The sequence below is a fragment of the Pan paniscus genome, chromosome 11 (assembly GCF_029289425.2).
Source record: "Pan paniscus chromosome 11, NHGRI_mPanPan1-v2.0_pri, whole genome shotgun sequence".
Lineage (NCBI taxonomy): Eukaryota > Metazoa > Chordata > Mammalia > Primates > Hominidae > Pan > Pan paniscus.
In genome coordinates, this window is record NC_073260.2 from 6108873 (window position 1) to 6122531 (window position 13659).

Consider the following 13659-nt stretch of genomic DNA (forward strand, 5'->3'; position numbering starts at 1 on the left):
TCAAAAATAAGTTTTATTTCATCTGCAAATTGTGGCAATGTTATAGCGATCAGAAACTACGTAAGGAATGTTATATAGGCTTGTCAGTTCCCATTTATCTTAACGACAATAAATATCACATTTCTTCTTTTGAAAATGACACATATTTAGGCCAGGTGTGGTGGCTCACACCTGTAATCCCAGCCCTTTGGGAGGCTGAGGTGGGCAGATCACGAGGTCAGGAGATCCAGACCATCTGGTTAACATGGTGAAACCCCGTCTCTATTATAAATACAAAAAAATTAGCTGGGCGTGGTGGCAGGTGCCTGTAGTCCCAGTTACTCGGGAGGCTGAGGCAGGAGAACAGCGTGAACCTGGGAGGTGGAGCTTGCAGTGAGCCGAGATCACGCCACTGCACTCCAGCCTGGGCGACAGAGCAAGACTCCACCTCATAAAACAAAACAAAACAAAACAAAACATATTTAAACACTTAGAAAATAAAGTTAACATTTGCTGAAGTGCTGGTACTACACTGTCCTAGTACTAAAAGGAAGCAGGTTGGAACATGCATATGGCCTATCATTTATAACAGAATTAACTTTTAAATGTCTGTAAATGATTTTTTTTTTTGCAAAGGAAAGAGTTGATACTGGAAAAGATTGTTGTGCATAGTTATTAGTCATTTGTAACCTCGATTAAGTGTTTCTTAGTTCAACATAGACATTTTTTTCTCCTTACCATGTATTTTAAAAAATAGTCTATCACTTGACTTTGAACGTAAAGCTTTAATCATAATTTCTCATGTATACATAGTTCATCTGACGGTAAGCTGGATTTAAAGGTAGTGGTTTCAGCGTTTCTTAAGTTGGTAGCTGAGGGTATCAGGCATCAGTTCATGCAATAAGACAAAAAATATATATATCCTTTGCTTGCCAAGGCGTAGAGTGATGTGCATTTATCTGTTTTCTGTTCTGTAAGTCTAGACTTTCAAACCATTTTGTAAATCAACCCTTGGGAAATTTGAAATTACCTTATAACTTAAGACTCTGGTCTCTGGAATCACCCTATCTGTTTCTTTTCTGCGTAGGTATTTATAACATTGCTGTTTGACCATAGCGTGCACTCTGAAATGTTATCAGTGGAAATTTGTTTGAGTTTCATTAATGCTATTTCACTAGTTAGACATAATTACTTCTACCAGTGTAAATGACACTGATGCCCGCAGAGCTTCCAGATCTTTCAGACTCAACTACTAGGTCAATTAGTTTGCATAATAAAACTTGGCAGTTTCTACAAGCCTATTATGACAAACCAGGAGCTAATTCTGTAATGAAAAACTATCCATTCTGAATGATAGGGACGTAATTATTTGCTGCTGCTGTGCTTTGTAAATTTTGAACATGACATTATACTCTGTGCCTACTAAAGGTATCCTCTGGAGTTTTTTGAGAGGAGGGAAACTGGAAAATTAAATTGTATTTTTGCCAGAAGACTCTTACTTGCATGTGTCTCAGGGTCTTCAGTTTTTCTAGAAGTTTCCATATCCAAGGTTCAGAGTTCATGTGAAATACTTCTGTGGGAGAAAAAAATCCTTCATTCCTGGTATTCATTGGATTGGAAATCTGCAGCAAGATGCTGTTTAAAATTACTGTGTGGTTTTTCTATCTTATCCTTAGCTCTCTGGCTATTGAACTTTTTTTTCTTCTTTGAAGTTAGCTTCAAATTTGCTTCTATGCTAAATTACTTGTAAATATTCTGGATAGGAACTATTTGAAATAGTATTTGTTAAAAGAAATGATAAAATGAAAATGTTCAAACTACAGAGATTTTAAAATGCCATAACGATCTTGCAAGACTAACTTTAAAATATACTATAAATGAGTATTATGATTTTGGTGGTAACGATCCCCCACACACAACCACTGTGAAGAAATGACGCCACATTTTCCCCTATTGTACCAAAAAGATAAAGATGGTAAACATTGATCAAGGCATTTTGTATTGTCAAGGCGTGCATGTTCTAGAGTTAAATGCCAACTCAGCAGCACTGGCTTCCTGGCTGGTCAACCATAGGAAACCTTGTTCATTTCTCCCAATGCTGTGATGTTCATACTTCTACAATCTTCCCTGTCATGACTTTAACTTCTATGTTTCATTAACCATTCCTGATGTTAGTTCTCAGAGCTTCTTTTTTTTTTTTTTTTTTTTGAGATGGAGTCTCACTCTGTCGCCCAGGCTGGAGTGCAGTGGCCCCATCTCGGCTCACTGCAACCTCCGCCTCCTGGGTTCAAGCGATTCTCCTGCCTCAGCCTCCCAAGTAGCTGGGACTACAGGCGTGCGCCACCACGCCCAGCTAATTTTTGTATTTTTAGTAGAGGTGGGGTTTCACCCTGTTGGACAGGATGGTCTCAATCTCTTGACCTCGTGATCCGCCCGCCTCGGCCTCCCAAAGTGCTGGGATTACACGTGTGAGCCACTGCCGGTTCTTAGAGTTTCTCAAGGCAAAAATAAAATTATTCAATTCTGAAAAAATATAAATAAATAAATAATAAAAAATATAACGAATCTGGAGGACTGCATGGTGTCCTATAGCGTGATGGTTAAAAGCTTGGGCTTTGGAACCAAGTCGGCCTCGAAATTGCAGCTTTGCTGCTGCCTGGGCCACTGGACCTTCTGAGCGTCGTTTTCCTCGTGTGTCAGCTGAGGGTGGTGACTTGGGCTCCCGCTCAGGGGTTGAAAGAGATTCTGCAGCCTCTGGAGCTGCCCCTCAGCGCGTCATCACTGGGTCTGCTGTTCTCGGTACCTGCCTGGGTGGAGGTTTCTGTGACTTCTCAACAGAAGTGGCTGTCTCAGGCGAACGCTGTAACAGTGACCATCCCTTGAGGTGCCTGTTTCTTGCTCTGTTTTTATTTAAAGATCTGTGGAAATGTAGAATATGAAAAATGAACTGCAATATTCGGGATGAAAATGGACTAGGCTAAGTATTCCTGATTTAAAAAAACTTTTATCTTAGGTTTAGGGGATCATGTGCGGGATTGTTATATAGGTAAACTCCATGTCTCGGGGGTTTGGTGTACAGGTTATTTAGTCACCCAGGTAATAAGCATAGTACTCGATAGGTATTTTTTTTTTGATCCTTTCCCTACTCCCACACTTCACTCTCAAGTAGGCCCCATTATCTGTTGTTCCCTTCTTTGTGTCCAAGCATTCCTGATTAATGAGCCTAAAGAAATACTGAAAGAACAAGCGAAACAAATCTGTTCTCTTTCCTGCTACCCTCTCCCCATGTCCCCCTCTCTCTAGAAAACAATGGTTTTAATCTTGGCTGCATGTTAGAGTCAGCTAGAGTGCTTTTAAAATTCCCTTTGCCAGGCGCCACACTTGAACGTTGTGATTTAGTTGCCTGGCCCAGGTGTCAATACTTTTTTTTAAGAGATGGGGGTCTTTCTCTGTTGCCCAGGCTAGAATGCAGTGGCGTAATCATAGCGCACTGTAGCGCTGAACTCCTGGGTTCAAGAGATCCTCCGACCTCAACCTCTTGAGTAGCTGGGACTACTGACATGTGCCACCATGCCTGGTTAATTTTTAAAAAGTGTTTGTAGAGATGGAGTCTTACTATGTTGCCCAGGCTGGTCTCTAACTTCTAGGCTCAAGTGATCTCCTGCCTCAGGCTCCCAAAGTGCTGGGAATATAGGCGTGAGCCACTGCACCCGGCTGGCATCAGTATCTTTTGAAGTTCCGATGATTCTACAGAGCAGCCACAGTTGACAACCATTGCCCTAGAATCATCGTCTTCACTCACATTTCATTTTTAAATGACCGTAATTGAAAAGACACATTTGGTCATGAGGAATAGGAAATGGACAACTCACGTCTCATACAAATCACAAGTACCTCCTGGTGGAAGCAGCAGGCCTCTGGGAAGGTTCTAGAAAGAATGGGCCCCTGTGTCTGAAGCTGTGCTTCTGAGCAACTGCCTGGCTGGGGCGCCCCTGCTCACTGGGTGGTCACTGAACTTCACACACTGCTCCCCAGCTATGATTTCCTCCATGCTTCCTTCTCCTTGCTTGACCGGACTCCAACAAGGAAGGCTCTTTTTCCTCATGATTAAAAGAGTAATAAATGCTCATGGGAGAAAAATAAAGTCATATAGAAGCAGACAGGCTGGGTGCGGTGGCTCATGCCTGTAATCTCAGCACTTTGGGAGGCCGAGATGGGTGGATCACTGGAGCTCAGGAGTTTGAGACCAGCCTGGGGAACATGGCGAAACCCCATCTCTACAAATAATGCAAAAAAAAAAAAAATTAGGCATGGTGGTGCTCTCCTGTAGTCCCAATTACTCGGGAGGGTGAGGTGGGAGGTTCACTTGAGCCTGGGAGTTGGAGGCTACAATGAGCTGTGATCAGGCCACTGCATTCCAGCCTGGGGGACCCAGCCAAACCATGTCCCAAAATAAAATAAAATAATATAATATAAAATTAAATTAAATTAAATTAACATAAACATAAAAAAGGAAGGAGATGAGCAGAAAGTAACCACCCACCCCCAAAAGCTCCTCTACCTGGGACAGTAGGTTGGGGGAGTGTGGCACCCTGGAGCCAAAGGTCCCAGGCTCCTGTCCAACTCGCTACAGGCCATCTCTGCTCTCTAACCCCAAGCCTGAGTTTCCTTGCCTGTAAAATGGAGAGGACAGCAGAGACTGCCCCTGGGCCTGGGAATGAGGAGTAAAGGAGTCGGAGCATTACTGGCACGTGGGGCGGCAGAAGTGCTGTGTCCTGTTTTTACACACATGCGCAGCTGTAAAAAGGTTTATTTTATTTATTTTTTATTTTTTGACAGAGTCTCGCTCTGTCGCCCAGTGCAGTGGCGCGATCTCGGGCTCACTGCAAGCTCCGCCTCCCGGGTTCACACCATTCTCCTGCCTTAGCCTCCCGAGTAGCTGGGACTACAGACACCCACCACCACGCGCGGCTAATCTTGTGTGTGTGTGTGTGTGTGTGTGTGTGTGTGTGTGTGTGTGTGTGTGTGTGTGTCTGTCTGTGTGTGTTTAGTAGAGACGGGATTTCACCGTGTTAGCCAGGATGGTTTCAGTCTCCTGATCTCATGATCCACCCGCCTCGGCCTCCCAAAGTGCTGGGATTACAGGCATGAGCCACCGCGTCCGGCCAAAAGGTTTTTAAAAACATGAAATGAGTCATTCTGTGCACACCATTTTGTTGTCCCGACTTTGTGCCCATAGCTGAGTTTGCCAGACGAGGGACCCCCAGTCAGCACCGTGGGCTCAAGAGAGGGCAGCCTCAGAATCTCAGGTGGCCGGACTCAGGGCTAGCCCTGGTGTCCTGGACAGTGCCCAGACCTGAAGGCCGCAGGGGCCCCCTCCCCCACACCGCCCAGCGTGAAAGCTCCAGAAACAGCTCAGGGCCTGAGTGGGGAATCCCTGATCCCTAAAGTGGAGTTACATAACTTTCAGGGCTGTGGAGAGGATGATGAAAGGGGCTCGGGGCGGCAGCCCCGTTGAGTCAAGGGGGAGTGCCCAGCTTTGACATTTTATCCACAGGAGGCTCGGAAGGGCAAAGTCCCATTTCGCTTCCATCTGGCTTTCCCGCCGCTTGCTCTGTGTGCCTGGTTTTGTTTTGTTTTTGTTTTTGTTGTTGTTGTTTTGAGGGAGTCTCACCCTGTTGCCAGGCTGGAGTGCAGTGGTGCTATCTCGGCTCACTGCAACCTCCGCCTCCCGGGTTCAAGCGCTTCTCCTGCCTCAGCCTCCAGTGTAGCTGGGATTACAGGCGCCTGCCACCACACCCAGCTACTTTTTTTGTGTTTTTAGTAGAGACGAGGTTTCACCATGTTGGTCAGGGTGATCTCGAACTCCTGACCTCAAGTGATCCGCCCACCTCAGCCGCCCCAAAGTGCTAGGATCCGTGTGCCTTTAACTCCTTGCCTTTAGGAGTCGCCGTGCTGTAAGCAGCACTGCCCCGGGGTAAGGGCGGGCGCTGGAGACTGGCAGTGTTCACCAGCGCCCCCAGCTGGTAAGTATGGCAGTCATCGAGCCTGGGGGGAACGGAAAGCACCACTGGGATTTCTACCCGCTTGGGATTTCTCCCCGCTGAGCTGGGCAGGTCTCTCCTCTGCCCAGGGCGCTGCCGTGCCCCCAGAGGGCTTTGGGAAATGTGAGTTGGCTCTTGTGGCTGTTCCTATGCCTGGGGAATTTGGAAGAGACCAATGTCATTGGGAGGGACAGAAAGTACCACGCACTGAAGAAGTGTGCCCACTTTCTGGGCTGTAAAAGGGGCAGAGAAAGATTTTACCGTTGCTAGTATTTTACTGTAAATACTCGAAGAAAAGAGGGGTTTACAACCCCATGCCCAGGGTGCTCAGGAGAGGACCACTGGGAAGATCGCGGATGAACATTCCAGATCCCCTCACTGGGGAGAGAAGGCGCTCCTAGCCAGCTGGTCCTTGAGCGCACGCGCACTCCGTGTTGGAGCCCATTTAGAATAAACATTCAAACCCTCAGAGCCCACTGGAGGGCTCAGAGCCTCTCACCTTGGCTAAGAAACGATCCCCACAGCCTTGAAGCTGGGTGGAAGCTCAGGTAGGTGGTCAGGGTCCCTGGGTCAGCCTGTCTGCCCAGCTCCAGGCAGCTTTCCTGATCCTTACAAACTCCGGGTGCAGCTTCACACCGCCGGGTCCCGCCCACCGGCACCGCTCCGACCACGCCCACTCTACCCCTCAACACAGCCTTGACCCTGCCCCACTGGCCCTGCCCCAACCACGCTCATCCCACTCCTCTGCCCCGCCCTTCTCGGTCCCGCCTCCCCCGCTCAGCTCAGCCCCCACTGGGCCTGGACCTCCCTGGTTCCTGTCTATCCTCCCCTCCACCCTGCCCTCTCTAACCGAATCCCCGCCCCATCTAGAGCCCTAACCTCTAGATCGGGCGGGGGTTCGTAGATCATAAGCCAGGCCCTGCTGGTGACCTGGAGGCCGCGGACAGCCGCCCTTCACCCTGGTGGGGCCACCCTGCCAGGAGCTGGCCTGGAGGCGGGGCTCCGGGCTGAATTTGGGGTCGCTGATCCCACTGCCCACGGTTCTTCCCCCAACCCTGCCCAGCTCTGGGGGCCTTTCTCTCATCTCTCTCCCTTTTGTTGTTGCTGAGAAATGCTGCTGTTTTTCTCGTGGCTAAGTTATATATGCTCTTAAAAAGTAATGCCCGGCATGGAGGCTCACACCTTTAATCCCAACGCTTTAGGAGGTGGAGGGGGGAGGATCGCTTGAGCCCAGGAGTTCAAGACCAGCCTGGGTAACAAAGTGAGACCCCATCTCCATAAACAAACACATAAATAGTAAGAACTTGATAAAGGTCTGAGAAAGAAATTAGAGATCACTGTGAATCCTTTCCATGCTGACATTTTGGCACATTTTCCCCAGGCTGCGTGAGGCCCAGGCTGAATGTGCACATTGGCATCTTGTTTTCTTTATTAACATCATTTCAGAAGCATTTTCTGAGATGAGTACAAACTGAAAACATTCTTCTGAACACCTGCATGGAGCCCTCTTTTCACACATGACTCTGTGATGGGCCAGCTGGGCTTTGGATAAAAAAAAGAAAAAAAGGAAAAAATGATTAGAGGTGAACCAGTAGCGCGATGCTCCTCCCATCTGAGGCAAAGGAAGAATAAATAATTTAAAAATGTTCCCAGAGCAAAAACAGCCGTTTTCTAAAGAATGGCCCCACAATTGGTTCAAGTTGAAGAGCCTCCCTGAGGAATAACAGCTTCGTCATCCATCTAGTTCGGGGGTTGTTTCTATAGTAACCTGTGACATGGCCCCCTTCCCAAAACACAAAACAAAACAAAAAACAGAAACAAAGACAATGAATCCCTGAGAACAGTGAGAAAGAAAAAGCTCTTGCTTCCTTTGGCCTACGGAAGGGTGTGGCTGTTGAGCTGAGCCTTGGAGTTCCTGGGTTTGCCGTTTTCCCCATCTGGCAGTGCTGGGGGCTTTGAGCCAGCAACCTCAAAGAACGCCCACGCCAGGGAGGCCAGTGTGCACGCAGGTATTGATGTTGGCTTTCCACGGGTGCAGTGAGCTGCATAATGGTTTGGGGTGAGGATTTAAACGTTTTGAGACAGGAACGGCTTGCCTCTGTTTTAAAGATCAGCTGCTGCCATTTCAAAGATACGTTCTGTTACTTTGCCAAGGGGCCTCATTCCGTGTTGCTGGGAATCAGCAGCGGTGCTGCTCTGATGTGGCTGGTGGCCGTCCCAAGCCCCCACGCCTCCCTGACCTCTTGCTGCCCAGCACTCCCCGCTCCAGGGGTGCTCTCACCAGCCATGACTCCCCCTCCCGATGCCCACATCCCCCGCCTGTCTGCTGTGCCCTGTCCACAGCGCCCTGTCCACAGCACAGCTGGCTCAACACATGTGGCATCCAAGCCGGGCACCGTGCTTTGCCTCACACTGCTGAGTCCACCTGGCCCTACATGCCTACATGGCTGGAGTCCAGGCGTGGGGCAGGCTTCCGGGATGGTGTCAAGGACTGGGCGCTTCCTGCCTCTCTCCTCAAGGTCCCCAGGGCTGCCTCATCCCAACTGGGTCCCCTGCTGCGGTTCTCAGATGCCCTCTGCATGTTCCTTCTCTGGGCTCCCTGGCTCATTCCAGAGCAATCACAGACCAGAGGGACGGTGCCCCATTAGATCAATCAGACAAGCCCTGGAGTGGGGAGTGCAGTCACCATCCATGAGGGTGCCGGTGTGTTGGGGGGATGCGGGGAGGGGAATGGATGCCGCGTCAGCCACCAACAGCCCTGATGGGCCCCTGACTTCCTGCACTAACATTGTCCCTGTGCTCACATCTGCCCAGTACCACTGGGGCCATTCTCACCTACGGCTCTACCAGATGCCCAGGAAATGCTCCCAAATGGGCATGATGCTCACAAGGCAAAGGCCACCTGTCCTGAAGGACGTGGGGGCCACAGGGTAATGGAAAGCAAAGGGATGGGGGAATTATCCCCAAATGAGTCACACACCTGATGGCAGCCCTGTCAAAATCCCTAGGGAGGTTTTTTGTTTTGTTTTGTTTTTGGAGGGGGATGACTTTGTAGAGAAACTGCATTTTTTCTTAAAAATGTAAAATGATCTGCAATGCAAATATACCATGTTCTGTTTAGGGCAAGTAGCCTCTTCTGATTTTGAGTCTACGAATAATCAGAAGCACTGAAAATTCAAAAGCAGGAGTTAAAGTCCTCAGCAGCGCTTGGGTGTGCGGTGGGGTCCGTGATGGATGCTGAAACCGTGGGCTCCAAAGGCCAGCACAGGAAGGAAGGAGAGGGCCTCAAAGGAGGGGGCAGGTTGGACCCGGCCAACCCCAGCGTGGCACCCTCAGCCCTTCTCAGCTCCCAGTGCCTCTTAACATTGCTGGCAGGTGTGAGCCTGGGGTCGTGCTAGCCTCTGAGTGAGCTCAGCCCCTTACCATTTCCAGCCTCACCTTCCTCTCCCAAGAAAGGGGCATGAGGGTAACAGCAACCTCGTGGGAGTGCAAGGCTGGCACAGGCTTTAGCCGCATCTCTGAGCCCTTTCACCAAAAAGGACTCACTGAACCAAAGAACTGCAGAGAACATTAGCATCCACCCCCACCCCAGAGAGGGCTTCCTAGTGCTCACCTGGGGGAGGGTGTGTGTGCAGGTGGGAGGACGGAGATCGTGGCCTCCCTCCATGTGGCTCGTGGTATGAGGACCCCACCTCAGACATCTCCTGCCTCCCAGGTGGCAGCTGCCTGAGTGGTGGGTGGCGGCTGGAACCAGGAGACCCGGTTCTGCCTGGCTGGGCCTCAGTTTCCCAGGAGGTGACCTGGACAGGGTCACGCTGCCCCATCTCTGTGGCACCTGGCTTGGGACTCCCTCTCTCCCTCCCCGCTGCTCTTCCTTCTCCTTACTCCTGGGGTCTTCCAGGAAAGTGCCGATCCCGGAGTAAGATTTCGGGGGCAGTTCCTCTGCTGGCCTCAAGCCCCCTGCGCACTCCTTCCCCAGCCGCAGAGCGAGGGCATCCGGTCCTCCAGGAGAAGAGCTGGGCTAGGAGCTTAGTGTGTTGCCCATGTCACGGGGCCTCTTCCACCCCCTGACTCATGGACCCCATGCTAGCCGCGCTGCGGAGGCCTGCCAGGCTTCCAGATGCCGGCGACTCCCCTCCCGGGACCAGCCTTCTGGAAGGGGGTGTTGAGCCCGTGAGAAGCTCCATGAGTGGGGAAGCAGGTGGGGACGGCCGTGTCCACAGCATCACCTTGGCAGCTGATGGGCAGGAGGACAGATCCAGGCGGCCTCCAGGCACGTTCCTGTTTGTGTGACATTCACCGTGACATGGTGCATGCCGTGGCACACAGGGTCCTGTGTGCAGATAAGCCAGGGCCTCGGAGGAACTCAGGCGGAGGAAAGAGCCGGAACACAAACACAGCGCGACCTTTCCCGGGAAGCAGCCCCTCCACGAACGCGCCCTGGGCCCCCCTGCCGCGCCCTGGGCCCCCATGGCCAAGAGCCCGTCACTTCTACCACCCACGACTCCGCTCAGCCCAGCTGAGCCTCAAGAGCCTCTGCTGAGCCCAGCCCAGAAGGACGAGGGAGCCTGGGTGGTCAGAGAGGGCCAAGGCCTGTCAGGATGACTGGGCTCCTTCAGGACAGGCACCCAGGTGTGACGGGGACGTGCAGGGACCACTGCGGCTGCCCTGGCCCAAGACGCCCTGGAGGCCAGGCGGGCAGGGCCCCTTCATCCTCCAGCAGGTGGGACTGGGCTGGGTTTTGAAGGATGGCAGCGTCCGGGTAGACTCAGGGCACAGACAGGGAAGGCCACGCAGGCCTAAAAGCACACAGACTTAGGCGGGCGGGAAATGTGAGGTCAAATCCTGGAGCCCTTGGAGGGGGACTCAGGAAATCAGATGCTCAGTAGGGGGCCGAGTTTGGAGCCTCGGCCTTGGGGCAGGCGCCGTGTCCAGCAGAGGGGCTGCTGCCCGCCACGGCTGGCCTTGCCCTTGGCATTGGCCCCAGGGAAGTGCAGGGCGCAGGAGAGATGCCACAAGGCCCTTGGGTGTTCTTCCCGCAGCTTCCTTCGGTTGCAGGCGGATGACGCATCTTTGTCACTGCATCCACGTAAGATGCTCTGTTAGAAAAAAGACAGGAAGGAAACTGTTCCAACTCGCGAGTGAGTCACTGCGGAGGTGGGATTGGAAGTGATTTTCTCCCCTCTTCCACCTTTCTAAGATTTATAACATGTGTGCGTCCTTTAAACTCGTGTCAGGAAGCGACATCACTAGGGCATTGTGTCTGAGCAGGAAGAATCTCAGGACTCCCTGGGTTTACTCATTTGAGCGCCAGCCTCCAGGAGACGGGGCAAAGGGCTGCTTGTCCTCCATGACCAGGCGGCCACTCTGCCTTTGTCTCATGTGTGGTCAATGGGGTGGCTGAAAGGCTCACGTGTTCCTCTAGCCCGGGGGACCTGAGAAACCTGACTGTCACCGTGTCTCTGTAGCCTAGTCAGTGGCCTGGCAGTGGACAGAGGCCCTGCAGGCCACCAAGGAGATCGGAACCCTGGGGACAGAGGAGGAGCCGCAGTGCGGGGGGTCCAGGCCCTGCCCACAGCCCCACCCTCGGGACACCCCAACCCCTGCACCCTCTGTGCTTGCCTTGGGGCATTTGCTTTTCAACTCCACGGAAAATATTGTGACAGTAACGTGGGAGCAGCAAGAACCCAAATAAAAAAACGTGTCATTCACGCTTCCTCCCTTTCTCCTGAGCTGCAGGTACCAGCACATCCGGGCACTTTCTCCATGGTCCGCTGTCCTAATCTTGACTATTTCAGCGCCCAGAGAGCAAGCCAAGAACAAAAACACCCATCACCCATGCCCAGCATTAGAAAATCTCATTGTTGGTGAGAATGATGGTTTCCAGCTTCATCCGTGTCCCTACAAAGGACATGAACTCATCATTTTTTATGGCTGCTTAGTATTCCATGGTGTATATGTGCCACATTTTCTTAATCCAGTCTATCATTGATGGACATTTGGGTTGGTTCCAAGTCTTTGCTATTGTGAATAGTGCCGCAATAAACATATGTGAGCATGTGTCTTTATAGAAGCATGATTTATAATCCTTTGGGTATATACCCAGTAATGGGATTGCTGGATCAAGTGGTATTTCTAGTTCAGCAAACTATCGCAAGGACAAAAAACCAAACACCGCATGTTCTCACTCATAGGCGGGAACTGAACAATGAGAACACTTGGACACAGGAAGGGGAACATCACACACCGGGGCCTGTCATGGGGTGTGGGGAGCAGGGAGGGATAGCATTAGGAGATATACCTAATGTAAATGACGAGTTAATGGGTGCAGCACACCAACATGGCACATGTATACATATGTAACAAACCTGCACGTTGTGCACATGTACCCTAGAACTTAAAGTATAATAAAAATATATATATATAAAAATTTAAAAAAAGAAAATCTCATTGGTATATATTCAGATTATTTTAAAAGGAAATTAAACTCACAGATATAGCCAGGAGTAGATGGATTTTGTGGGGCTTAAAATATATGTAAACTTTAGGGGTTACTTTAAATAATAATAGCAATATGAATCCAAATTACATATGAAAATAAATATTTATTTGAAGTGATAAAACAATCACAAGGCTCACACATGAAAAAGCTGATAGGTGCACTAAACATCATCAAATGGAAGAAAAAAACAAGATTTGATTAGTTACTCCCTGGGACACCTCTGTCAAACTTATTTTTTCTATATCTCTTGGCTGCTACCCCTTGATTATTGCTTCGTATTAAAATAATTTTTCTTAAAGAGAATGGAAAGATAACAGCCTTCCCTCTGACGTTGGTTTCTCATCATCGGTTTCTCATCATCGGTTGGTTTCAGGTTGGTTTCTCATCATCGGTTGGGGGCTGCATGACACACGCGGTTGCCATCACGATGTGCGTGTGGTGATGCTGCCACGGGCATCTGCCCCGTAAACAGCAGCTCCGATCAATTCTCCTTTGTGAGGTGACCACCAAAGGACTGCAGAGCTGGCCGGGGCATTCGTGCGTGTTCATGACCGAGAACTTTTCACACAGAGAGGACTTCTGTCCTGACGAAGGAGGGCAGAGCTGGCCGGGGCATAAATGCCTGTTCATGACCAAGAACTTTTCACACAGAGAGAGAAGACTTCTGTCCTGACGAAGGAGCGCAGAGCTGTCCAGGCATTCGTGCATGTTCATGACAGAGAACTTTTCACAGAGAGAGGACTTCTGTCCTGATGAAGGAGCGCAGAGCTGGCCGGGCATTCATGTGTGTTCATGACCGAGAACTTTTCACAGCTAGGACTTCTGTCCTGACGTCTTTATTGTATAATAGTTGCGTTTAAGGCTGTAGACTTCAAGTTTATATTTCTCTTTATGTAACAGTCTGTTCATTGTTGATTCTATTTTATTGCGTTGTAGCTACAAAGGGCAGGCTCTGCTGCGTTAGTTCTGTGAAGTTCCCCGTATTGCCTGGTATGTGGCCTATTTAAAAACTATTCCATGTGTATTTAATAAGAATTAGCAATTAAGAATTGTTCATTGTAACAATTATAACAATATAATTGTTTACCTTTTGAGGCAGTGTCTTTGTACACTTTACAGTGTTGGTTCCAAATC

The 13659-nt window shown here is 49.9% G+C and overlaps 1 protein-coding gene across 1 annotated transcript in view; it reads left to right on the plus strand.

Moving 5' to 3' along the window:
• Positions 1-13616, plus strand: part of ABO (ABO, alpha 1-3-N-acetylgalactosaminyltransferase and alpha 1-3-galactosyltransferase) — a 44970-nt gene extending 31354 nt beyond the window's left edge. The window contains exon 9 of the transcript XR_004664395.3: positions 12899-13616. The gene's annotated coding sequence lies outside the window, so the exon portion shown is untranslated. The remainder of the gene's footprint in view (positions 1-12898) is intronic.
• Positions 13617-13659: the final 43 nt, after the last annotated feature.